Source organism: Pinus tabuliformis, chromosome 4_2 (assembly GCF_031772625.1).
Source record: "Pinus tabuliformis cultivar Carrire ecotype Pingquan chromosome 4_2, CPIR1, whole genome shotgun sequence".
In the NCBI taxonomy this organism is placed as follows: domain Eukaryota; kingdom Viridiplantae; phylum Streptophyta; class Pinopsida; order Pinales; family Pinaceae; genus Pinus; species Pinus tabuliformis.
In genome coordinates this window covers 776071172-776096921 of record NC_142304.1, presented here as the reverse complement: position 1 = coordinate 776096921, position 25750 = coordinate 776071172, and the positions used below count along the sequence as shown (strand labels likewise).

The 25750-nt window shown below is 37.1% G+C and overlaps 1 long non-coding RNA gene and 1 pseudogene across 1 annotated transcript; one reads left to right on the top strand and one right to left on the bottom strand.

The window, feature by feature from the left end:
• Window positions 1-693: 693 nt before the first annotated feature.
• Window positions 694-1464, bottom strand: LOC149171947 (uncharacterized). Its single transcript, XR_016259593.1, has 2 exons — window positions 1217-1464; window positions 694-1116 (listed from the first exon to the last, which is right to left on the bottom strand). It is a non-coding gene; the product is annotated as an uncharacterized LOC149171947 (long non-coding RNA).
• Window positions 1465-4358: 2894 nt separating this feature from the next.
• On the top strand, window positions 4359-7745 carry LOC149171946 (pentatricopeptide repeat-containing protein At4g14050, mitochondrial pseudogene; annotated as a pseudogene).
• The last annotated feature ends 18005 nt before the right edge of the window (window positions 7746-25750 follow it).

The following is a 25750-nucleotide window of genomic DNA, read 5'->3' as shown; positions in this document are numbered from 1 at the left end:
AAATTAAATTCTTGGGCAAGCAATGTTTCTCCATTACTAAACTCTGGTGTGTAGGGAATTGTAAACTGGACAAACTATAAAGCTTAATGCCTGGGAAGAATGTTTAAGGGCGTATATGCATTTCTTGGAAAATTACGCAGTGTCAATGGTGCAAGAAAACCCTAGGAACATCTTACCCTAAGGCACTGACAGAGGAGGGCTCTGGCGTGCCGAATTGGTAACCCCTGAGCCATGCGAATAAGTATGATGGGTAATGACTGTAGTTTTGACTATACAATGAGCAGGACAAAACAAATGAGGTGACGATAATTTTATTGAGTCATTTGTTAATAAACCAGAACCAAGCGATATTTAAGAAAATGGACGAGAGCAGTTAAAGATAAGCTCAGAACTTTTCCATAAAGAAAAATAGCGGAAATCAAAGGAATCCGGGGTGAAACCCTTTTACAATTCTGCTAACTGTATAAGACGAAGAACGAATGTCACACAGGGCTGTAACATATATTAAATCTCTGACAACTGATACAAAAACATGTAAGATAGAGTACACAATCTCGCACCAATCCTCTGGCATCGACCAGGTAAATAAAGAAATATAAAGCAAACGTCAGACAGAGTGGGTTCCTTAAAAACCGTTACAATCCATAAAGACAGTAAGACGAAGAACCTTGACCGAGGCTGTTACAGCCGTGCATCTCTATTCAATGAAGAGCCAGAATTCTAAGAAGTATTACATGTTAATGTGCAACAGGTGTAGCTAAGCAAAAGCCAGTTCATATTCAAACCTTGAATCATATACATAGACATATCGAATTTTATACAGGAAAAGTAGTAAAATTTCAATAGACTGATATCTCTCAGGTTAGCCTTGGAGGATTAATACTGAAATACTGTTGTCCATTAAATAAATAGAAGCCTCGGGATGAAACCCACTAACTGGGAGAACCATTACAGCTAAACAGTAGAACCAAAACTCTGTCTAACTTGCAACAAGGCAAATTTTGCTAAAACCTTCAAGCTGAAGATGAACCCCTTACTCTAGATTTCGGTGGCGAGTCTGGCGAAACGCTCCCACACATCAGCAGTGTGTAGCTTCGGAATCCTGGTGAAGGGTCCCTACCATTAGAACCGAGCAACCATTAGTTAGTGATGTTAAAAAAATTGGACCAGAAGAACATTATGACAGGAAATTCTAATCATTGAAAAACAAACTTACCCGAGCTTGCCAATAGCGCCGACGCCATAACCTGGTTCTAAGAGTGCTAACGCATGCAAGGCCCTGGAGCCATAGCAGAGCGGGTCGCAGAGAGCAAGCAACAGGAAAAATGGAGCTGGCGCCAAAGTGTGGAACAACATAATCAAACGAGTTATAGTTGAGTCAACCCAGAAAGGAACCTGAGCCATAGATCTCCAAAACTCAATGACCACCGTTGATGGGGTAGCAAGCCCGAGGATAGAAGTTGCGAGAACGAGCCTGCTCGTGCCATGCACAGAGCAGAGCCATAAGAAACCACGCAGAATCCAAAGCACAGATCAAGCGTACAGATAATCAAACGTGCAATTAATAGAAATTGCCAGATGTCCCTCTGTATTATCCCTTTGCAGATCGCGAGGAGTTGGGACCTTTCCCAAGGTAACAAGCAGTTAATGAAACTTGCATGAATAGGACCAAACCTTTTTACTGTCACTGGAAATAACAAGTTGATTGACGGATTAAGGCTATGGGAGGACCGGAACAGTAAGGTGCCGAGACATGTCACAAGGTTACGTGTCATAAGAACCAGCTCATAAGTTGGTATAACCATGTAAATTTTTTTTTTATGTTGGAGACATCACAGATTCCATTTCTCAAGATGTAAATACTAAATTTTGATTTGGATTCTCATGTTGCATGCTATTTCTCAAGATGCGAATACTAAATTTTGATTTGGACTCTCAAATTGCATGACATTCACACCAAATTGATGTATGAGATCCTTTTATTTGTAAGACAAGAGACCTTATGAGAACCCCTTCTTTGTGGGACAAATGCCCCACCTTTGTGCCAAGGAGTAGGCTTCCCCACCATTGTGGAGTCTCAACTCTTGCTAAGTCATAAATTCCTAGTATATCTAGCTTACAGGTTGTTGGATATACTCTTGGTGTCATAGTGACAACCACTGCGACAAATTATCGATTCACCATGGTACAAAAAGAGAGGAAAAAAAGAAAAGAAAATGAAAGAGTTTGTAGAGGTGTACATACTCTACCGATCTCTAGATTAAACCTATAACCTTTTATGAGAAAACACATACTCTTAACCATTAAACTCACTCAAACTATATACATTTAAAAAAAATATTACTAATTTTTAATTCATTATCCAACTTATTTCTATTAAAAAAACAAATTAAATAAAAAAACAAATATTTCCCTAATAATTACTTTTAATTATAAATTAAATATTTTATGATCAATGGAAAAATATATAATAATATTATATTTTTCCTAATATTAATATTCTTCTCCACTTTGCCTCAACCTTCAATGTAGTTCATTTTTGTAAATTTAACATTCAACACTTTAATCTTACCTATTTCATATATATATAAATAATTATAAATTTTACATGCTAGAAGTTTACCAATTTGGATTTACAATATTTAAGAATATATGTCCCAAATTTTGTGATGGAAGATCTTGCAAATTATTTTTTCATTGAAGATCTTGCAAATTAATAAGCTGGATTCTTTAAAATTTATTGGGCTGTGCACTCTCATTTCACTTGGTTAAAGGAATTGCCTTTTATGTTTAGTTTGGTTTAATCATAAGATTTATAAGTTTTTTTTCATTTTTTTTTTATAGAAAAATTAAGGAATTATATATGTGAAAAGTATGTTTTTTTTAATCATAATCATATTTATATTGATATAAATCTATTTTAATTACGGATATATTGAGAGTTAATAGGGATTCAATTTTTTTTAAATTTAAAATTTAAAAAATATTTATTTGTCAAAAGATTTTTTTTAAGTGCTCGATAAATTATGATTAAAATAGATTTATAGTGATTTTGTCTTTCTATGTATCTATAATGATTTTATTTCTTTATATGTATTTTTCATTATTTAAATTGTATTCTTGAATAACATATTATTATTAGTATTTTATATTAAAAATTAAATGAATTATACATTTCCCTCTTGTTAAGAAGTAATTAAATGATTTTAAGTTTAATTACTTCTTCATTTTGATAGTTGTATTGAGGACAACATTAACACATACACATATATCTCATATTGAAATATATTGGTTAATATGGATATTCAAACAATATATTTAAGTTTTATGTTGAAAATTTTATAAGAGATGGTAGAGATGTTGTAATGTAATAACATTTTGACTAAGTCAAATTAGATAAAAATTAAATAAATAAATAAGTAAATAAAAAGATTAACTTAATGTAAACCTATAATAAAAAAATAAAAATAACCCTCAAAATAAAATAAAATAAACAAATAAAAATAACAAAACAAAATAATTCTATAAAAATAAAATTATAATAAAAATAAAAAAATCCATGGTACTGACCCATGGTATTAAGAACTTATGGTATACTTATGGTATTGACCCATGGTATTTATGTGGAATATAGCATATTTAAAGGGGAAATCAAATCAGCCTAGATTCATCTGAACTCTGGATCTACCAAGTGTCAAGAGAGATCAAAGTTCTTTTTACTCTAAAAAATGTTTGCATACCAAGAGATTTGATCCCTCTCAATGCTTGGTAGATCGAAGTTAAGATGGATCTAGGCTGGTTACTTACATATATATAAAATTATATTATTTAACATAAACATCGAAATATTTTATTTATAACTCTAAGAGTGAAAATGAAATATTTTTACCATATTTTTTCATACCAAATATATATAATCATTTTTGTTTTTATTGTAAGTTGACAATATTTTTTCAATTTAAAGTATTTTTAAAGAGATAGTTGTCAACTCCTTTATAACTCCAAGAGTGAAAGTGAAATATTTTTACCATATTTTTTTCATACCAAATATATATAATCATTTATATTTTTCTTTTATATTTTTATCGTAAGTTGACAATATTTTTTCAATTTAAAGTATTTTTAAGAGATAGTTATCAACTGCAAATTGAGCATACTCACATAATTATACATCACTCTCATACTAAATTGTAAAATAAAACTTTAACCTCAATCAACTTTACCCTTCTCATACAAACCAAACCTTTAGGCTCAATCAACTTTACACTTCTCATACAGTAGAACATGTCCTAAGTCAAGGACTTTTGCATCTGGTTTGATGCTTCCTACTAGGGTTCATTCTCTAGTCCTTCCACTATATGAGTCTGTGATTAACAAATTATTTGACATAGATAAGTTTACCTTTGACCTGCATTCCTCACATAAAGTCTCTTTTTTGAAGATCATGTTTTTCATAATCTAATGGTTAGATTCACTTAAAATCATGACAAATTAGAAGTGTTTTGTTTGGTAAACCTTTACTTAAAACGCGATACTAAGGACCAGGAAACTGCAATCCAAAATAACCAAATAGGGGTCACTGCAATGTTGATCGCGAGGCATCTGTAGGTTAAAATATGGCTTCTTTCTTATTTTCATTATTGTATTTTGTGATTTAACACACCTGTGGGGGCTTCGACTGGGAAGTATTATCTCCAAAAGGTAGGGTAACTCTTTCTGGGATTGAATTTTTGAATGCCCTGGTATGGAACATGGTACCAACAAAGTCATTATACTTTCCATCAGAATACTCGCACTACCATCGGCACTTCATGCATTCAGAATGGCCAAGGCTTTTCAATCCCAAATTACCAACAAATATCATCAACTACATGCCAAATGCGTTTCAACAATGCCTGTAATTTCTGTTACTGGTGAAGCCAAGGAGGACTTGTTTGTCGCGGGTGTAGACGTCGAAAGGTATTCCCGTCTCTTGACGGCCTGTGCCGACATGAAAGACTTGACATCAGGCAGGAAGCTCCACACCCACTTGATAAAAACTGGGATTGAGGTTGATCCCTATTTGGGCACAGGGCTCGCCATTATGTATGTGAAAAATGGGAAAATAGAGGATGCACGTCAAATGTTTGATAAAATGCCTGAACGAAATGTGGTGTCTTGGACCGGGATCATTGCAGGATATGCTCGGAACGGGAGAATAGATGATGCATGTGAACTGTTTGACAAAATGCCTGAACGGAATTCGGTCTCTTGGAACACCATGATAGCAGGATATGCGCTGGACGGGAAAAGCAAAGAGGCTATAAAGTGTTTTGCACAAATGCAGAGCGAAGGGTTGGAGCCGAGGCAGTCGACCTTCGTCCCTCTTTTGAGTGCCTGTGCAGGCCTTGGAGAAGCTGATCAGGGAAGGGAGGTACATGCCTGTGTGATTAAAACTGGGTTCAATGGAAATGTTATCGTAAATAATGCCCTTATAACCATGTATGCAAAATGTGGCTCTGTAGAAGATTCATGTATTGTGTTTGACAGAATGCCTGAACGGAATGTGGTGTCGTGGACAGCCATGATTTCAGGATATGCCCAGAATGGGAGAATAGATGAAGCACTCCAGGTGTTTGAGAAAATGCCTGAGAGAAATGTGGTGTCGTGGAATGCAATAATCAGTGGCTGTGCCAAAAATGGAAGGTTTGAGGATGCCCGCCGGTTGTTTGCAGAAATGTCCAACCGGAATGTGGTTACTTGGAATGGGATGATTGCAGGATATGCACAGAATGCATTTGGGGAGGAAGCACTGAAAGTCTTTCTTGAAATGCAAACAGAAAATATCATGCCGGACATTTGTACTTTCTCCAGTGTTCTTCAGGCATGTGCCAGCCTGGCAGCCATGGAAAAGGGGAAGCAGATCCATTCTCATATAATCAGATTAGGTTTCGAGGCAGATGTCTTTATTGGGAGTGCCCTGGTTGACATGTATGCCAAAAGTGGAAGCATTATTGATGCTCGCCAGGTTTTCGAAAAGATGCCAGAGCAAAATTTGGTTTCATGGAATGCCATGATTATAGGATTTGCTCAACATGGGCATGGCTCAGAGGCACTCCATCTTTTTGAAGTGATGCAACATGAGGGTTTAAAACCAAATGCCATCACCTTCGTTGGTGTTTTGATTGCCTGTAGCAGTGAGGGTTTTGTGGATCAAGGTTGGCGTCATTTTAATTCCATGTGGGAAGTTCATCATATTAAAGCAGGGAAGGATCATTATGCTTGCATGGTTGACCTTCTTGGCCATGCTGGTCGACTCGATGAAGCAGAGGATTTGATCAACAAAATGCCATTTGAGCCTGATGTTGTTATTTGGAGAGTCTTGCTTGGTGCTTGCAAAATCCATGCAAACTTGGAGTTATGTGTACGGGTAGCAGGACATCTTTTGGAGCTCGAACCAGAGAGTGCAGCAAATTATGTACTGTTGGCAAACAGCTATGCTGCAGCTGGTAGGTGGGATGATGTAGGGAAGGTCAGGATGATGATGAGAGATAGGGGGATAAAGAAGGATCCAGGATGTAGCTGGATTGAATTCCAGAACAGAGTCCATACATTTGTAGTAGATGATACTTCACATCCACAAACTCTGAGTATTTATACATTGTTGGAGAAATTGACTGAGCAAATCAAGGAAGCAGGGTATGTCCCTGAGACAAACTCTGTGCTTCATGATGTTGAAGGGGAGAGGAAAGAGCAACTTCTTTGCTATCACAGTGAGAAGCTGGCCATTGCATTTGGGATTATTAATTTTACCCCTGGTACAACCATCCGAGTTATCAAGAACCTCCGTATGTGTGGTGATTGCCACACAGCCACCAAGTTCATCTCCAAGGTTGTCGGCAGAGAAATTGTTGTAAGGGATGTCAGCCGCTTCCATCATTTCATTGATGGATTTTGTTCTTGCAAGGATTATTGGTGATGTTGAATTAAGCTCAATGGAAAAAGCGTTTACTACATTTGTCTCTTCTGCCTTTCTTGCAAGACGGTGGGCTCTGGTTTCTGGGAATACAGGAGTTGGATATCTGTTACTCTCTAAATGTTGTGGTTGAAATAAAAATACATATAACGGAGAGTGGGTCACTACTGATTATCCCAGTTTTTCTCTTGGACCTGGTATCATTAGTTGGTAGCTGGCTCGATAAAGTATCTTACTATGTTTCACATTGGGCAGAGGATGGAGGAATGAGTTTTGGGATGGCTTGAGATATCCCCAAATTTCAGGGGTTGCCATCTTATGGTAATGGAAACCTGTCCCAAATAGAGAAAAAATATAGTAAACCTTAAGAAAAACATTTTTTGACAGCGTTACAAATGCTTGTCTCTACTCTTATTGTTCATGGCCTTTACTTGTAAAATGATTTTGAGGGCTCTGGAAAGAAATGCCTGTATTAATTGTATCCATAAAGAGGAAAGGAAAAAAAAAAGGAGAAAACCTTTTGTTTTTCACTGCTTTTTTCGAGTTCAGCCTCTCAGTAGAGGATGCTTGGGCATCCTGCACCAGGGACATGGGATGTGTCCTCAACATCCAGTGATGCATCCTCACAGGAATGCATGCTTGGGAAAACGATTTCTTTCTCTTAAGAGCTGCAAAACATCACATTTTTGTACCAGGTAAAAGAAGATAGATAAGGTTCACACTTCTTTCCCTAATGCTAGCAAGAGACTACAGTATCTAAAAATTCCAAATTTCAGTGGCATTTTTTTTATTTGTGGGTTTCTTATTTAGTTTTCTTCTGCTGTGTATTTAGCTTTTATCATCACTGCCATAAGCAGTTTTCAGAACTTGGATTTGCTTTGCTACTTTGTCTCATGATGCTGCCTGCCTTGTGTGATTTAATTTATAAAGTTTTTCCATGCATTTTTCCACAATTTGTTCTTCTAGAATTAGGAGTGTAAGATTCTGTCCCACTACAATTTTCCCCTGTTGATGAGCAGCATAATGATAATTGCTCAATCTGGCCGACTCTGGACAAAGAGCAGCATTATCATTTTTCATTTTTGTCGGCAAATATCACAAGGCTTTTCAATGCCTTAGTTACATGACTTGGACTTTGGAATGACTTGACAAAGGCAAAGAGTAAGAGGCTCTAGAAAATTTCAGGGAAAACACCACATAAGACTCCAGTTATAAAAATACAAAATAATACTAGTCTTATCTATCAAAATGATAAACGTGGTCAAACTCGTTGAGTAATTCTGTCAAGCTTGATCAAATTCATGGAGTCCTGGTCAGAGTCTCCAAGCCTAGGTCAAATTTTCTCAGTGTTGGCAAGTTTGATCAGTTTTAACCAAGTTTGGAGCAGACTCAGGTTTATACCACTGTCTTGATCTATCTTTGTTCTTGGCTTTTACCTTTTCTCTTGTTTTCCATCAGCGAGAATATTTTGTAAGACCAATTTGGACTGAACTGTTGCATCAATTGAAATGGTGACATGCATAGCTTTCATAAGAACACTGATGCATGAGTTATGACATTTCCAGTTAAATTTTTATTTGTTATTATCTCTATACATCAATGGTAGCCATATCAATGTGGAATGAAATCCTCAATCAAGGAAATATGCCACTGGGATTCATTAACCTTCTTGCATTTAAGACGGCATCATAAAAACAACCACCACAGGCAAGGGGAGTCCACATGACACACGGGCAATGTTCCACCAAGACTCTGGTGCGGGAAAACACGGCTGTGGGGAGACGTACAGGGGGATGTGTGGGAGTACCCTTAAATTTTAGGGAAATTTTTGGGGGTGCGGGGACGTCAGGGTATATACTTTTTAATTATATATATATAATTCAAGTTCATATTCGATGTTCAATAATGAGACCATAAACATTAAATAGACTAATAGTAATATGGATACCAATACATTGAAAATTGAAATTTGATCCACACATAACATTTAAATTCATAATTGAATTAAATAATGATATACATAAAATTTAAATTCATAATTGAATTAAATAATGACATATATTGATCCAACCTCATCATTCATTTTCATACACACATCATTCATATGACATACTCATTATTCATCCATAGCATGAGATTCAATAAAAAAAATTCAATAATGAAATATTTAAATACATTCATCCATATCATTCATCATTCTACAATCTACATTGATTTAAAAATCAAATTCATCATTCATCATTCTAGAATCTAAATTGAAAGCAAAACATACTAGTATATTATTATATACTATATACTAGACACTGAAGTTTTGAGGGGGGACGCCTAGACGCACCCCTTTTGGGGAGTCTTGTCCCCCACACTGGGGAAACGCACCCCCTTGCGTCTCCCCAAGACTCCCCAAAAAGGGTGCGTGGGGAAACACACCCCCAGTGGACTCCCTGTCTTGGGTGCATGGGGTGTGAGGGGTGCGTGCACTCGACCCTGGGGGACGCGTCCCCGTGGAACACTGCACACAGGGACCTCTAACAATATCAATGTCTAAGGGAGGATGCTATCATCAACCTGGGAACTTACTCCCAAACACAACATTAGGATTCGAATAACATTAGGATTGGCAAAGCTTTTATTGGTTTAAAGTTTGATTCAATTAACTATACTTTTATATATGGAAGTTACAAAATTTTAGTTGTTTTTCACCATTGGATGAGTCCAAAATAAAACAATAGACTTCCTATGAAGATAGAATTTATTGAATTGATAAAAGGGTTACAAATTGGTAGTTTGTAATTGCCTAAATGCATATACACAGTGTAAATTAAGACTGATCGGATACATACGAAACACCAAACCCATTCTTTTAACATTTGAGGTTAGGCCAAAACAAAATGTTAGACTTGAATAAGATTGGTCCAAACCAAATTTTTAAATATAATTAAACATAACACTGAGTAACAATATCACTTATTAGAAATCATGTTAATAGACCAAATCTCAATGTTTGCTTATCCACCCCATGTTGAAAGAAGAAATCATGACCTTAATTTACTACTCTTTAGTACATCTATTGAATCAGATCATCGAATAATCTTCAAAGTCAAATAGCACACAATGCTCAAACAATACCTATGTCCAGAAAAGTATAAACGTTAAACTCAAAACCTCATAAACATGGATACGGATCCCTATGAAAAGATCTAATCCGTGTCTTTGACAAGCTATATGTTATTATTATTTTTTTTTATCATTTCAATAGCTGATATAATAGAGTTGCTATTTTGTAGCATGTAAAAGGGTATTTGATTTCGAAATTTCTTACACATGGATATGGATCTTTAACCTTTTTTCCTTTTACACTGTGGGAAATTGGTAAATTTCACAGGGATATGGATCTTTAACCTTTTTTCCTTTTACACCATGGGAAATCGGTAAATTTCACATGGATATGGATCTTTAACTTTTTTCCTTTTACACCATGGAAAATCGGTAACTCATCAAGCTTACCTGGGATCAAATCAATTAGTTGTCACTATAACCCCAAAGTATATCCAATTGCTTGCAAGTCAAATATACTAATAAATTATGATTTAGCAGGCACCAAGACCTCTAGGTGTAGCGGGGCCGGGGGGGGCGCGGGGGGTCTCACTTCTGGGGGTGTCTACCTTTCCAACCTTATCACAATGAGCCAAATGTCTCATTGGGGGTTTGAAGTTAGGTGGGAAAGTATCCCAATAATTTATGACTTAGCAAGTGCCAAGACCTCTAGGTGTGAGGGGTTTCCCAATCCTGGGGAGTAGGGGGGTGTGTTGTACCCTTCTAACTTTATCACAATGAACTAAATATATCACTGGGGATTTGAACTTAGGTGGGGCAAGTGCAAGCCCAACCTCCCAACCATTCAAACTATTGCCCCTTGACTATGATCCACCAAACCAAGGTCCTCAACATGAATGCATTATCATTAGCTTTGTCATCATTGGACCTTGAACAAATAAAATGATATTTGGATTTGGGCACAATGTTTTAAATAATTTGGTCATAATTGTTTATAAAGGAGATTGATGCATGTTTTTAACTTGAAATGTATGTGACATTGCATTTATCCCTCATATTCAAGGTCAGTTTATTAATCCATTTCATACTAGTAATGACAATGATGACATTATAGTTTTTAAATGGCCTCTTTAGAGCTTCTTTCCCATCAACCTAATATTAAAGAGATTAAAGAGATTCTTTGAAGCCTATTTGTGTCATTGCATATCCAAAATATCGATTTACTGGAAATTGAAAGGATTTTTTCACTTTCATTGACTCTCAACTTAATGATTGAAGCTTCATTTGTAACTTGTATTACGTTGAAGCCTCAAGTTGGTTGTTAAGCTTTTGTGAACCAATGGTTATCATTTTATTGTAATTGAGAACTGGTAACTTTTTACCTATGGATATGGATCCTTAACCAAAGCATAAAAGCAAGGTGTAATGTACATATTTGGCATTAATGTAGTGAGTAATGACACAAGCTTTCAACAATAGTAGACCTAGTTTTTATTTATGGATATAGATCTTTAACCAAAATACCAAAGCATGATATTTAAAATGTACATCAATGACATTAAAGTAGTGAGCCATGACATAACACTTTGACAATAATAGATCTAGTTTTGGCTACCAACCCTCTACAAGTTTGGAGTATACAAGGATGTGAAATAGTTTGGGTGTGATGTCCCTATATCAGTAACTTCTATGTGCAGGCACTTGGAAATAAGTAGTATTACAAAGGTTATGCTAACTTGATCAATCACACACATACACAAGCTTAAGAGCAACATACTTTCTCATTAAAATCAATTGTTAGAGCATACAATTTACAACTTTCCTAGCTCTTGGTTTTCTTAGCTCTTATTTTTTTGGGTGTGATAAAAGGGTATTCAATCTAGGGTAAAAAAATTGCTTAGGGTTTTACTTATCAAGTCTCAAAGGATTTGGTTTTGCATTTAGTATTTTGAATGAAAAGTATTTTCTAAATGCCCTCATGATGCTTGCTAAAATGATGTATTGGTTGAGGTTTTTATGTGCATCATCTGGCAACAAGAGTGTCAATTATAACTTAAAATTTAACTTCTTATTATGTCTATATAGGGTATCTAGTTGTAAAAGTTTTTTTTAAATGTCATTATTGGAAGACCTTGATATTAATTGTGCTTATGCATGGAAGAATTTCAAACTCCAAATTATAATAGTGGTAAATTCTAGACAGACTTTCATTCTGATGTGCTTGTGCATTGAGAACATGAAGTGAATATCAAAAGATTACATTGAATGTTGAAATTGTTGTGAAGATTTTAATGGTTCATTGTCAATAACTAATTACATAATATTTTCTTTTTGTAGATGAATGGCATTACAGATAGTTCAGATGACAAGTGGCTTGGCTGTGGGGAAAACTTTCATCTCCCTTGTGACTTGGTAAACTTTCTAAATAACAATGGAAGCCTGTAACTCTTAACCAAGTGGCTAAGAATTTGCGCACATCCATTTGGGTTCAAAGCTAGGCTGATGCATTCCAGTTGAATCTTCTAGAAGCTTTTGTGGAACAATGGTAAAATTGTATTGTTGTTCTAAATTTATCACATGTGCATCTCAAAGATAGGGAGGATACATTATGTTAGATCCACTCTCCCTTCAGGGAATAGACACGCAAAATTAGTTATCTTTATTTAATCAATGCTAGTAGGCTAGAGGCCCATGCGTGGTCGTGGAAGAAAATATGGAAACTAAGATGTCCAGCAAAGGCCCAGGTTTTAAAGTGGTGCATTCTTGAAAACAAAATTCCCACTTGGGACAATTTACAAAAAGGCAAGAAGGGCCTATTTGGTGCACTCTTTATAAAAATGTTAAAGAATTTGTGGCCCACCTTTTTTTGACATGCCTCTTGACATTGGGGGTATGGGTAGAAATAAGATTGAACTTGGAGCAGTCTGGCAATGGGAATCTTTTCCTGAAGCATAGGAGCTCTAGTAGGAACATATACATGTAAAGCAGTACAAGATTGTTCTCCCACTTCTCTATTGGGGAGTGTGGATTTCCATAAACAAATCTATTTTCCAGGATAAGCTATCATGTTATGATAGGATGGTTGCTCAGGTCCTTGCCATTTTCTCCCTTCTACCTTCTTCGAAAGCTTCACATGCTCCTTGAATTATAACAATTGAAGCAACCAATACTTCCACTCCTTGGGATTTATATTGATGGGTTATCCCTCATTGGTGGTGAATGTGGGGGAGGGGAAGTGCTTTATCTTCAGGAACATCACTCTTTCAAACTTTATATTGGTCAGGGAAGAGGACCAAACAACTATGTGGGAGTTCTTAGCTTTAAAGCACCTCCTATTGTTTGCTATTGAAAAATAATGCTGATCCTTACAGATTTTTGAATTTCCATGGTTGTCATTAACTAGTTCAATGAGACTCAGAGATGTCACAATCACACATCGTTGCCTATATTGGAAGAGATTCTATACATAAAACATGTTTTTGCTCATGTTTCTTGTTATCACATCTACAAGGAGTGCAACACAACCACATACACATTATCTAAGAAAGGTGTTGCTCAAGTTATGGGAATTTGGAAAATCACTAAATAGCTAGGTGAAGACACACAAGAGTATTTTCACATGTCGTTCGTTGATGGCTTACAACAAGCTTAGTAATTGGGAGATTTGATGTTTATTTTTTATTTTTTCTTTTTTGCTCATGATCAAGGATGATTGTTGTTTATGTATATAAAGTTGAATATGGATCTTTATATGTCTATTTATGTATACAAATCAGACTTAGTATACAATCTGATCTTGAGTGTGTTTCAACCTAATCTTTCTAGTTATGTTTACAGTTAGGATTTTTGGAATGCATAGAGATGCATCAACATAATGTAATGTTTTCGTTATCTAATGAAAAACTATGATCTTTTCTTGATGAAAAATAATTGTTTGGATGACAACATAGGGAATTTGTAATGACAATAAATAGACTTCCTTCTAGAAATAATGTTTAGTAAATTACCATGATACATTTAGGTTTAACCACCATGCCTCACAGGATGGGTGTTGTAGAGTAATTTTGAATATTTGTCATTTCAAATTCAATGGTAAAACAATTATGTCACAACTTTCTACAATGGAAATTGTAGAGGTGTGTTAATCACCTTCATATTGAGGACTATTGGAAGTGTCATTGAGAGCATTGGAAATAATTTTAAGGTTTTTGTTTTTCCTCTATATTACAGAATACCAGGTTTTGGTTTTTGTAGCAATGCATTCTCAAATGGGTGTTCTTGTGGGAAGCTCTTATAGGAGAGCCACCATCAAGTTTTAACATCCAATGCAATTGTTGGCGACCAATTTCAATAAACAATACAAAGAATTGCCAGGTATGAATAAATTCAAGAACTTTGTGTAGGACAAATGTAAAGCTACTGCAATTATTGTTAATATTGAAAAACATAGCCACTGAATTTTCACAAGATGAAAATTGAAGGATTTATTTGTCATTTAACTATGTGTTAGTGGTATGATATTTAGACATGTTATAACTTTTCTAATTTAGACATACATAACTTAGGTGGACAAATTCAACTCTCTTTTGGCGTAAATTATTTCCAAAATCTAGTGGGAATTTCCTTGAAAGCTATACTTCCACTTAATTAATGAGAACTTGAAACACTTCCCTAAAGGGTTTTAATTGATTTTAAAATGACCTAAGTTAAAAAATAGTCTAATCAAGACAAAACTTTGGCTCATCAAAAAGAAATAGATACATAAGAAAAGTTGAGTTTGTCCACTAATTAACTCAATCTAAAGGATGCTTATCTAAATTCGTGGATAACATCTCTAGTAAAATTGTTGGTGCACACTTTTGAAGGAGCACCACGTAGAGAATCTCTTTAGCACTTCCTACATTTGTAGATGGTATCCAATGCAAGCCTATTGATGTTAATTATAGAACTTGACTAGGCTCAGACATCAAGTGAGGCACACAACAAAGAAAACTAGGTTAAGGAATCGACTTTAAGAACTCCTACATGAATCTCAAAGTTTTCAACCACTCAACAATCCCATTATAAATATGTGTGTGGAAAATTTGTGGAGAAATGTAAAACCAAAGGGATGATTCACCACATTCATGGATGGAATCCCTAGTAAATCTATTATTATAAAACTAGGCACTTGCTTGTACGGAACTAGACAAATGCCTAACAACATCTGCAACAATTAATTGAACTAACTTTTTTGGCTATCTATTTTTTCCAAGTAAAACCTTACGAGGAAACCCTCACACACTTCAATGACTTCCTTATATTTCATGGATGGTACTCAGTGTAAACCAATCAATGTTCATTATGGTGCCGTCCCTATAAGGACATTAAGACATGTAATAAAGGTAACTACCTTGATGGACCAACCCCAATGCCATTTGCATGAAGCTCAAAGCACTCAACCACATAAGCTAGTCCATTGGGTTTGACCCATTTAGTCCAATGGGTGCCTATAAAGGTTGGATCACCCTTGGAAACTCATCCAAAATTAAATTTTAACTATTTTCTTGAGTTGTTTCCTACTCCTCCATCAACATAATGTTTTCCAAAGGGTATAAAATGCAAATTGAAGATGAAGCACTACCAAAAACTATCTTTTTTCATTAGATAAGTTTTGATGGGATGACAACAATTGAGAGCTTCTTTGGAGTTTTTTTTTATGACCCCCAATACCCTTTCTGTGTATTGAGATGCATCCTTGAATAATTGTTGGTTGGATAACCAACCAATCACTCAAAATGATTGGGAATTTGAATGGCCTTTGTGAAGTATGTCAATCACTTTAGCTAACCCTTTGGGCTATATTTATTTTTGAAGAAAAAAATCGTAATTTTACTTCAAGGAGAAATGAGCATATACTTTGTGAAGTGCATGAAGCACTTCAAATATTCTTTTATCAAGAAAAGAAAAGAAAAAAAATCCATCAACAATGTATCTATGAAATATCAATAAAATTGTCATATAGGGTTTCTATAAAAATTTTGAGAATCTAATCATTAATGCAATTTCAAAATTTTACCTCACGTACTTGAGGTTCCCTAGATCAAATCCTAATGAAATTTAAACCTTAAATCTGATTTAGAATATTACATTCACTTCCCTATAATCCAATTTGACCTAGTAGCATAAGTGAATATATACCATATGAGTGTACTTCAATACCACAATGTTACAACCTTTACGACACACTTTTCAAGTCATATAATAGAATCTACAAGTAATATATATATATATAACTACATTGTACATAGCCTAACATTATCAAAAATTGGTACACGCCAATCTCTTCCAACCTAGCCAGGGAAACCATTATAAGAAAAACCTAGCCACAAACTCATTCTAGTTAGGAATCACTCCCAATCAAGGCTAGTCACTCTACCAAAAATATTCAACATGATAATATCAACACTAGCAACTCCTTGGCATATATATCAATTAACATCACACAAGCTCCATGCACTAGAATTATTTTCTTCTTTAGGGTTTACAAACCTTAGCCATGTTGCATCATACAAGTACATGGAAATACAACTCTAGTACTAACCTCCCAATCTACATGTTCATCCTTGAGTTTGAATCCTCAAAACCTAGGGCTTCAACTCTTGCATCAACTCTAGCACCAAGACCTCCATGAACATTTATGTTATAATAATAAAGTCTTCTTCAAAGCAAGGCATCAAAACACGCTTAACGCTAATCAAGCTTATATTTCCATTATTTTTTTCCTAGACTCACATCCCACAAGAATAAGACTCCAAAATACTGCAAGGCATTAGCTCCACTTTCCATGTCTTCTACTAGGATTTCATTACAAGAAGAAACATAATAATCACCATCATCCCCAATTTCATGTTTTTATATAGTGTTTACATGCATGGCACAAACTCTAGCATCGAAAGAGAAAACCTAACCTCGTAAAAAATTAATCTATACAATCTCTCTCTCTCTCTCTCTCCCCTTGTCTTCTCCTAAGTTGTCATCATCATGAACCCTAATGTCTTGCTCCCTAAAAGATATCTCTAAGAGAAATATAAAGAATAAAGTATAATAGTGACAATGAATACAAGATTTCTCTCCTCCATTTATATACAAAGTAGGACAAGAAAGCTAAAATAAAACAAGGACATAAGTCCATAGAAGTAACCAGCAAGGCAATCCCACATGGAGTGCTCTACAATATAAAGATGTCCATCTGTCAAACTATATTTTACCCAACCCCCAAGGTGAAATGTTCTCTGTCTCTCTCTCTCTCTCTCTCTCTCTCCCCTTGTCTTCTCCTAAGGTGTCATCATGTGACAACCCCTTTGGGAAAATCCCCCCTCTTGCAAACATTTTAAATCTTTCAAGTATTTTGAATATAAATTAAAAGGCATGAGAATTGGGACATGGATTCCATAGTTTGAGAAATGAGATTGGTTGGGATTTGAAGGAACCTTGACTTGTTTCATGACAACCATTGAAGGCTGGCAGGTGTGCCTTAAATGGATTGGTTTTTATAAATTAATGTAGGAAACAAGGACAACAAATGTCATGCTTACTTGTATAAATCCACAAGGCAAAGAGGAAAGAGATTTAAGAAGGATGGGTTGTGCTGGCAACATGGATAGTTGAGGTCAACCAATAGGAGAGTGGGGCAGGGATTTGATACAACATCATCCCCACCACCACTAAGAAACGAGAACCATCATGATGGAGAGGAGAAGTCAAGGGTGACAGGAGTGTTTGGGGAAGGAACTGAAGGAGGTATCGAGAATGACACTGCAGGAGGAGGTAGACATTAGCAAGGAGAGCATTCATATGTGATGATCATTCTACACATACGGAGAAACATAAGAATGCAAGAAAACATAGAGAGAAGTTTCATGAACAATGCAAATGAAAGAAAGCATTAGGGAGAGGTTTGCGGAAGCATTGGCTACATTACAGAGGTAGAAAGAAAAAGTAGCACAGAAGGAAAAGCACACATCGCTTTATGTTGTTACCAGAAGGTAAGGAGGAGAAAACATTCGGTCGAGCATTGGGAGGTGGAAGAATATCTTTTAGGTGAGGACAATAGTTTCTGGATTCCTTGTAAGACTCGGGGTAGAGATGGTTTTCTCTGGATTCCCTTGACAACTTGGGTGGAGGCCTTGGATTCTGCTAAGGAGAGTTATTTAGCCTCCCATTTTTCTTGTTTTATGGATTTTACAGTTGATTATGGATTCCTAGGATTGGGTGGAACCAGAATAATTTTTTGAGGGTGGAGGTGATAAGCCTATGGATTCCCTCATTCAATTTCAGGTGGAGGTGATAAACCTATGGATTCCCTCATTCAATTTTGGGTGGAGGTGAGCCTATGGATTCCTTGATTTACCCTGTAACGGTAGAGCCACATTTTCTTATTGAAGTGGTTGAAGTGTGGAGGTGGTGGACCTATAGATTCCCCTATGAGATATTCACTGCAAGAAGTAGCCAGTGGTGGAGGTGGATGGTCCTTTGGAGTCCTTGTTTCATTTAGAGAAATTGATTTAATCCCTTAAGAACTCATCCTCAATATCTGGAATCTGGCTCAGGGGTGACTACTACAAAAAAGGTTTGGCTACAATATGTCTAAGTTTAGGTGGAGATTTGAAGTCCCATTCTTAGTTGCCTAGCTCAATCTATCAAAGATAAGTGTCTGCTTACGAATCCTTTTTTCTAAATGTTTGATGCTTGTTTAATGTATTGATTTATCATGGCTTGCAACATTGAGGGATGATGTATTCTTGCATGATGGAACATTGTTGTTTAAAGGCATGGATATGGAATGGTTTAAGTCTTCGTGTTGGCCTAAGGCTAGTATTGATATGGTTTCAATGTGTTGGTTCAATGCATGTGATATGTCATGAAGTGTGATTTTTTGTCTGCTTAAGGAAGGTTGATTCCCTGTATATTTCCTGAGTAAATGAAAGGGATTCCTGCATGTATCCCTGGTTTGTTTTCTACTTGTCATTGGCTTGAGAGGCATAGATATTTCTAGACTATTATGAGCTTCAAATTTGTCTAATGGGTCACAATGAAAATGAATGCGTAGATCTCTTTGTATGAGTTATAAAATCAAAAGAATTGGTTATTACACTCAATTTTTAAATATTACTAAGCTCAGGAGGAACAAATTGAGATATTTCTACACACACACACACACACATATATACATATGTTGTATGGACTGGAATAAGCCCTGTTGAAAGCACAAGGGAGATATATGCAACGATAATGCTTAGGAGGGATAACATTTAGAAATACATATATATATTTATGTCTAACTATATACGTATTCATAGGCTGGGCCGAGACCTTAGTAAGATCAAGATGGATAAGATGGGCTTGCTTATACCCCCATATGTATTTACGAAGTGTGCAACCAAGGTTAGAAAAAAGAACTTTATACGTGCATTAATAGTGAAGCGCCAAGGGAGGAAAATACACACTATATACACTAGTGCTTATGCTGCAGGGGCTGGAAGGGTCTAGGCGAGACCCATTCCCAATGTCATGGGTGACATGGTTTAGGGGCCATGTGGCCTAGAAGCGAGTGACACATGGCATTATTGGATTGGAGCCACGTGGAGGGTGACCTCACCCTATCAAAAAGGGCCAATGATGTCACCTCGACACATTGTCCCTGAAGATTTCCAATGAAGACATGTGTAATGTCGTTGGGATTTAATTCTCGAGGTGATGTGGTGAGGTGGAGCCCACACGCATAAGAATGAACAAACATGAGGTAATGCGATTGGTTGAATAGAGTTGAGGTGGTGGGTGGTCAGGTGGCTTCTCTGCTTAACCTCAATAGTTTGAAAACCTCACAAATGGATATGGGCTAGGAAGATGTGGCGTGGTGAAGCCCACGCAAGCGCCCACAAAAAATAACAATAGAGTGTGTGGCAAAGAGACCACTAGGAGTCCACATAACCCCGACCAGTTTTTCCTCATTTTCAATGGGGGACTGCATAGGTTTCTCTTGGGATTTTATTCCTAGGTGATATATATATAGGTTGGTCCATGTGGACCTCCATAAAGGGATTACATGAGACACAACATGAATGGGTCGAAAATTATGTGGAATTTCCACATGGGTGTTAACACGACACATAATGGGGTAGTGATGTGGGGATCACGTGGGTTAGCCACATGGCAAGTTAGGAGCACATGGCAATATCATATAGGCTAATGTTCAAAAGGGCATATATTTTGATTTGAGAGTTGGATTTTGGAAAATTTTATATTCTTGGAAAAGTGTCAAATAGATGAACACACTAATTTCATTCGTGTTAGGTTTTGAGAAATCCGAAAAAGGTTGAAAAAATTAGACCCCATTTCCATAATTGGACTTTGGAGGTTGGGTCAGCTTAGTAGCTACCTCCTTCTACCCTTAGTTTCATCACTAGGGATAGTAGGGGGTTTGTTATAGAGTAGTATCATAGATTCCAAGTTCAACACTTAGATTGGTAGGGATATATCACAAGAGAAATGTAGACAAAGGTTTCATCTCTAAACCTTTGGGATAATTAGTACCCTGTTACAGAACTAACAAAGAAGTAAGTCCAAGAATTAGACCTAGCTTGACCTTTGGATATTAGATGATGATCGAAGCATTGTAACAGGTGATAGAATATGGCCATCAGGTATATTGATTATGTATGTTGATGATAAGCTTGGTCACTTTATGTGCATATACCATGGTACTAATGCCTGAAACTTTGGAGCTAGTGTGAAGCCCTAGCTCTTAGTGTTGTAGTTGAATGTGGCTAAGCTTATATGTTATTTATAGCATTTGGTTGTGATTTTTATGTTGGTTGCAAGGATGTTCTGGTATGATTGGTTTTGTTGAAAAATGCAACGGTATTTCATGTGTTTTCTTTAGGAATATTGAAGGTTTAAACAGTCTATTATTGTGACCATGAATGCTTCTTATTTCTTTAATTTTGCAGAACTACCTGCATGGTGTGTTCATGATTGTTTAAATGGTGTATTCTTACACACTTGGGATGAATGTGTATGTGAATGTTCATATGATATGAGGGATTGGTGAAATCCCTATGTTTCTCATGTTTCATAGCATAGTTGTTCATGTTGTTTAATAATATATGTATATATGCTGATGGGACGGGAGAACCCCATGGTCAATATGTCATATGACAGAATGCCTCGATGAATTGGATGTTGGAAATAATACTGAGAGGGGGGGTGAATCAGTATTATCACATTAATAAAACTTTTTCATTTCCATAATCAGATTCATATATGCTACTTCCACAACTTCTTATGATTAAGTTAATTGATCTTCAACCAGTGCATTAGAACATTATCAATCATATTATCAGTTAACAGATGCAGTAACATGGAATAGATCATCACACATAAGGCACACACATGAACACCATGATATAAGGTGGAAACCCAATGCGGGAGAAAACCACCTACTGCAAGTCATCTCAATCTTCTTCTTAATAAGAAAATCCTTTTACAATGTTTGTACTGGTGCAGTCTTATACCAGTACGGGAGCTACAACCCCCTTTTCTCTTGTACTAGCCGATCCATTTACTAGTACGCAGGATTCTACCTGCTACAATGCTCCAAAGATTTCCTTTAGCTCTTGTACTAGCTTAGATACTAGTACGTAGGTGCTGACCTACAATCTTCTCTCCTCCAGGTACCACGTTTCAGACTGGATACATTGAAGCACAACACATAATCTGAAAGGCCACATTTCATCCAATTTTCATACTGGACTCAACAACAACATAAACAAGCTTCTGAATCACTCAAGCACTAGATCCATACATATACAAGTGAGTCATCAACCAGATCTAGTCCATCAGATCACATGAAGATAAGTCATTATGAACCCGATCCATTCATCTATAAAAACTGAAACATACTCTATCACTTCTCAGAATACTGTCATAATATCAGAAACCAGACATCACTTCAAAACCCAGAACACAGCGATGATAAACATGGATAGCTAAATATATTTCAAGAGAAGTACGCAGCTTCACCCATGTAATGCCTGCGTACAAGTACGCACTGCGCCTTCTGTGGCGCCGCGCACCTCCGCAGCTGCGCCTTCTGTGGCGCTGCGCACCTCCACAGCTGCGCCTTCTGTGGCGCCGCGTACCTCCGCAGCTGCGCCTTCTGTGGCGCCGCGCACCTCCGCAGCTGCGCCTTCTGTGGCGCCGCGTACCTCCGCAGCTGCGCCTTCTGTGGCGCCGCGTACCTCCGCAGCTGCGCCTTCTGTGGCGCCGCGTACCTCCGCAGCTGCGCCTTCTGTGGCGCCGCGTACCTCCGCACCTGCAGCGCTTCTGCGCCTGCGTATCTCCGCGCTTTTCTTTCACTGCACTTGCGTACCTGCGGGTATAGATAATTTCAAGACTTCAAGAATAACCCAGACTGTCAGATCTACAGATCTGATCATGCGCCGAAGTGATCTCAACCCATCAGTAGATTCGCCTTATTTAGATCTAGACATTACTCCAAGAGATCATAGTATTTCAGATCTAGCTCTCATAAGATGTTCAACCCAAAAACATACACAAGCCAAATGATCTCCTTTGCTTTATATAGGCAAGCTCTTCCTCAAATCATGGATCAATACCACGAGCCAAAACCATAATAACACAATACCGTCGGCTAAATACCAAGGGTTAAACATAAGAAACCCCACGTGTGCTTTTCTCTGCCTTGAAGTAAGTGAACTGGGGGTACACACCTCCTGAACGGGATAACTGCGGGTATGTACGCACTTTATGTAACACCGGCCTGCGTGTACGCACCTTCTGTAAGGTGTACCTGCATACCCTTTATTTTCTTCAATATTTGATAGCTGATCATCAATCTCTGCTGCTGACTTGAAGTACTGTGATCTATCACCTGAATGGGTTGCCATCAAGGACAACACTTTAGCCATAATGCCAACAATCTCCCCCTTTGGACTTGATGGCAAAACTTACTTGTGAACTGTCATCTGATCCCTTTGTGCTGTCCGGTAACCCATGCACTCTGTCACATCTGATATTCTTTCTGTAGATTCATCTGAATGTATACAAGTGAGATGATCTTCTATGAGAGGGTTGCCATCAAGTACAACACATGCATCATAATGCCAACAATCTCCCCCTTTGGACTTGATGGCAACAACACCAAATCACTCTCCCCCTTTGACATCAAGGGCAAAGGGTTATGCTCCCCCTAAGAACATGTTCTCCTTGACTATAAACCAGATCTGCTGAAGTCTCTGAATGAACTCCCCCTTTGTATATGCCATGGTGCTCCAATCTGATAATGCTCTTTCTGAGAACAAGCTGAGATGTCTGCTCTGCTATATAGTGCTGTTCATGCTCAAGCTCCCCCTGACTGCAAAAAGATTTTCTACAAGAAGAACATGACTCTATATATCATAAATGACCTTCCTATCACCAAAAGACTCAATACATACATTCATCACAATGGTGATACATCAAAAGTTTACATATGATAACATCATTCATCCCAGGCATAGTGGGGAAACATAGGCCGTTACATGACCTGAAAAGATAACTATAAAAGAGACACACTATTGCATAAAGACCAATCACCTAAGATAAATATCAGCAACAACACTGTATGATCTGCTTCATAGTATCTGTCAACAGCAAGGTACGTCTGCATCAACTCATTCATAACCATCCAGATCTACATGAACCAAGAGTCATCAAATGGAAGCATCTGCATTAATCAACATATGTACGAAACAACCTATCATCATATAGGTAAGTGTTAGGATATTCCGACACATAGGATATAGTTAAGTTCAACTTGGTCTAGTATAGAGTTACGTATAGAGTTAGGTAAAGTGTCTTTCTTTACCGTTGTACATTTTGTAACTTATAATCCGACGGTCACGATATGTAGTGATCCGACGGTTCACTCTCACCTCGGTATTACCGACACTTGATCCGTGGCTTGACACCCGATTGGTCCATGAGTTCTATTTAAAGCGCATGGAGGGCCATTGTTCGGGTAATCCGTGCATGAGAGAAGCTTATGTAAATTTTCATTCTTTGATTAATAAATTGCCTGTAGTACCCACGTTGGGACAGGCCGTGGACTGTTTCCCTCTTTGAGGGTTTTAACCACGTCAAAAATACTGGTGTATTGATCTGTGATCTGGTTGTGAGCGGTGTCCTTTTGGTATTCTTTCTGAGGAACTTACCCTGTAAATTCTTACATGGTATCAGAGCTATTTGAGGGCCGTGTCCGTTGGTGATCCAAATCTAAAGCCGGTAGAACTGCATGCGGCTGTCGTTTCCTAGATCTGTTGTTTCTGACTGCTTTCGGGCCGAGAGGACTGCTTTGTTGCGTTCGGAGCATCTGTTCTAGTGAGGAACCCCTTTCGTTTCACGCGAAAAGGTTTCCGGTAGCCCTAGCTGCGTCATTTTTCAGATCGGGAGGTATACAGTGTTTTTTGCAGTTTACTGTTATTTTCTCTCTGCTTATTTCGGTTTCGGTTTATTTAGCCTTTTTTTTTAACCAGATCTATACCTTTCATTTCTACGTATGCTCTTTGCCCTGCGACTCTGTGCGATCTGGGCAAATCAGAAACAGAAAGGAAGGATTTTTCTCATGCGTATGCTCTTTTCCCTGCACCTTAGTGTGATCTCGGAAAATCAGAAACATTGAGAAAAATATTTAGTTTTTCGGCTAAAGCTAACTTTGAGATTTTTTTTTTTTAAATTTCTAGTTTTTTGGCTAAAGCTAACTTCGAGTCGCAAGGTTCGTTTTTTTCTTTGCATATTCGTGTTGGGTTTTGTGTTTTGTGTTTTGTAGGGAAAAAGAGCTTTCTCAAGGCAAGCACGCAAACCAAGGCCCCCCTCTCTCTCTCTCTCTCTCTCAAATTTTTTGTATAGATCAATTGGTTCAAAGCTATTTTAAGAGAGTAGAGGTCTTGGGTTCAAGTCTCCATTTTGTGGGGGCGGATTTTTTTCATTCCCGCACATTCGCGCACTTTGCCGGCAACGTCAACAATTTTTTTTTTCAAAAAGCCATAACTTCTTCATCCGGAAGCCTTTTTCAGAGCCGTTTTTTTTAAAACCGCCTATTTTTTCGAGATCTATCCATTGGAACACTTACTTTCAGCATCTTCAGCTTCAGTTTTTAAAAAAAAATGGAAAGTCCATGCCAAGTCATTCTTGACAGCACTAACTACTTCCAATGGGTAGCCTACATGGAAGATTTACTTAGAAGTAAAGGTCTCTTCAGAATAGCCACAGACCAAGAGAAGAAACCAAAAGATGAAGACAAGGCTGCAAAATGGGAAAATAGACAAGATCAAGCATGTGGTTTGATAGGGATGTCTATTTCCCCTGATCTTAGATTCCAGATTGCAGAACTTGAGACTCCTCATGAAGCATTAGAAAAACTCGCTAAAGTTTTTGGAATTAAAAATGAAATTAGAGCCCATCAACTTGAAAATGAGTTGCTTACTTTGGATCCTAATAATTTTTCTTGCATTGAAGATTTCTTGTCCAAATTCAAGACCCTTAGATATCTCTTGGAAGGTGTTAAAGTTAAGAAAGAAGATGGTAACCTTATTTATTCCATCCTTACTAAGTTGGGACCAGCCTACTCTGTATTTGTTTCCACTTTCCATTCTACAAGGGAAGCTTTCATTTGTCAAGGAAAAGACTACAAGGCCCCTT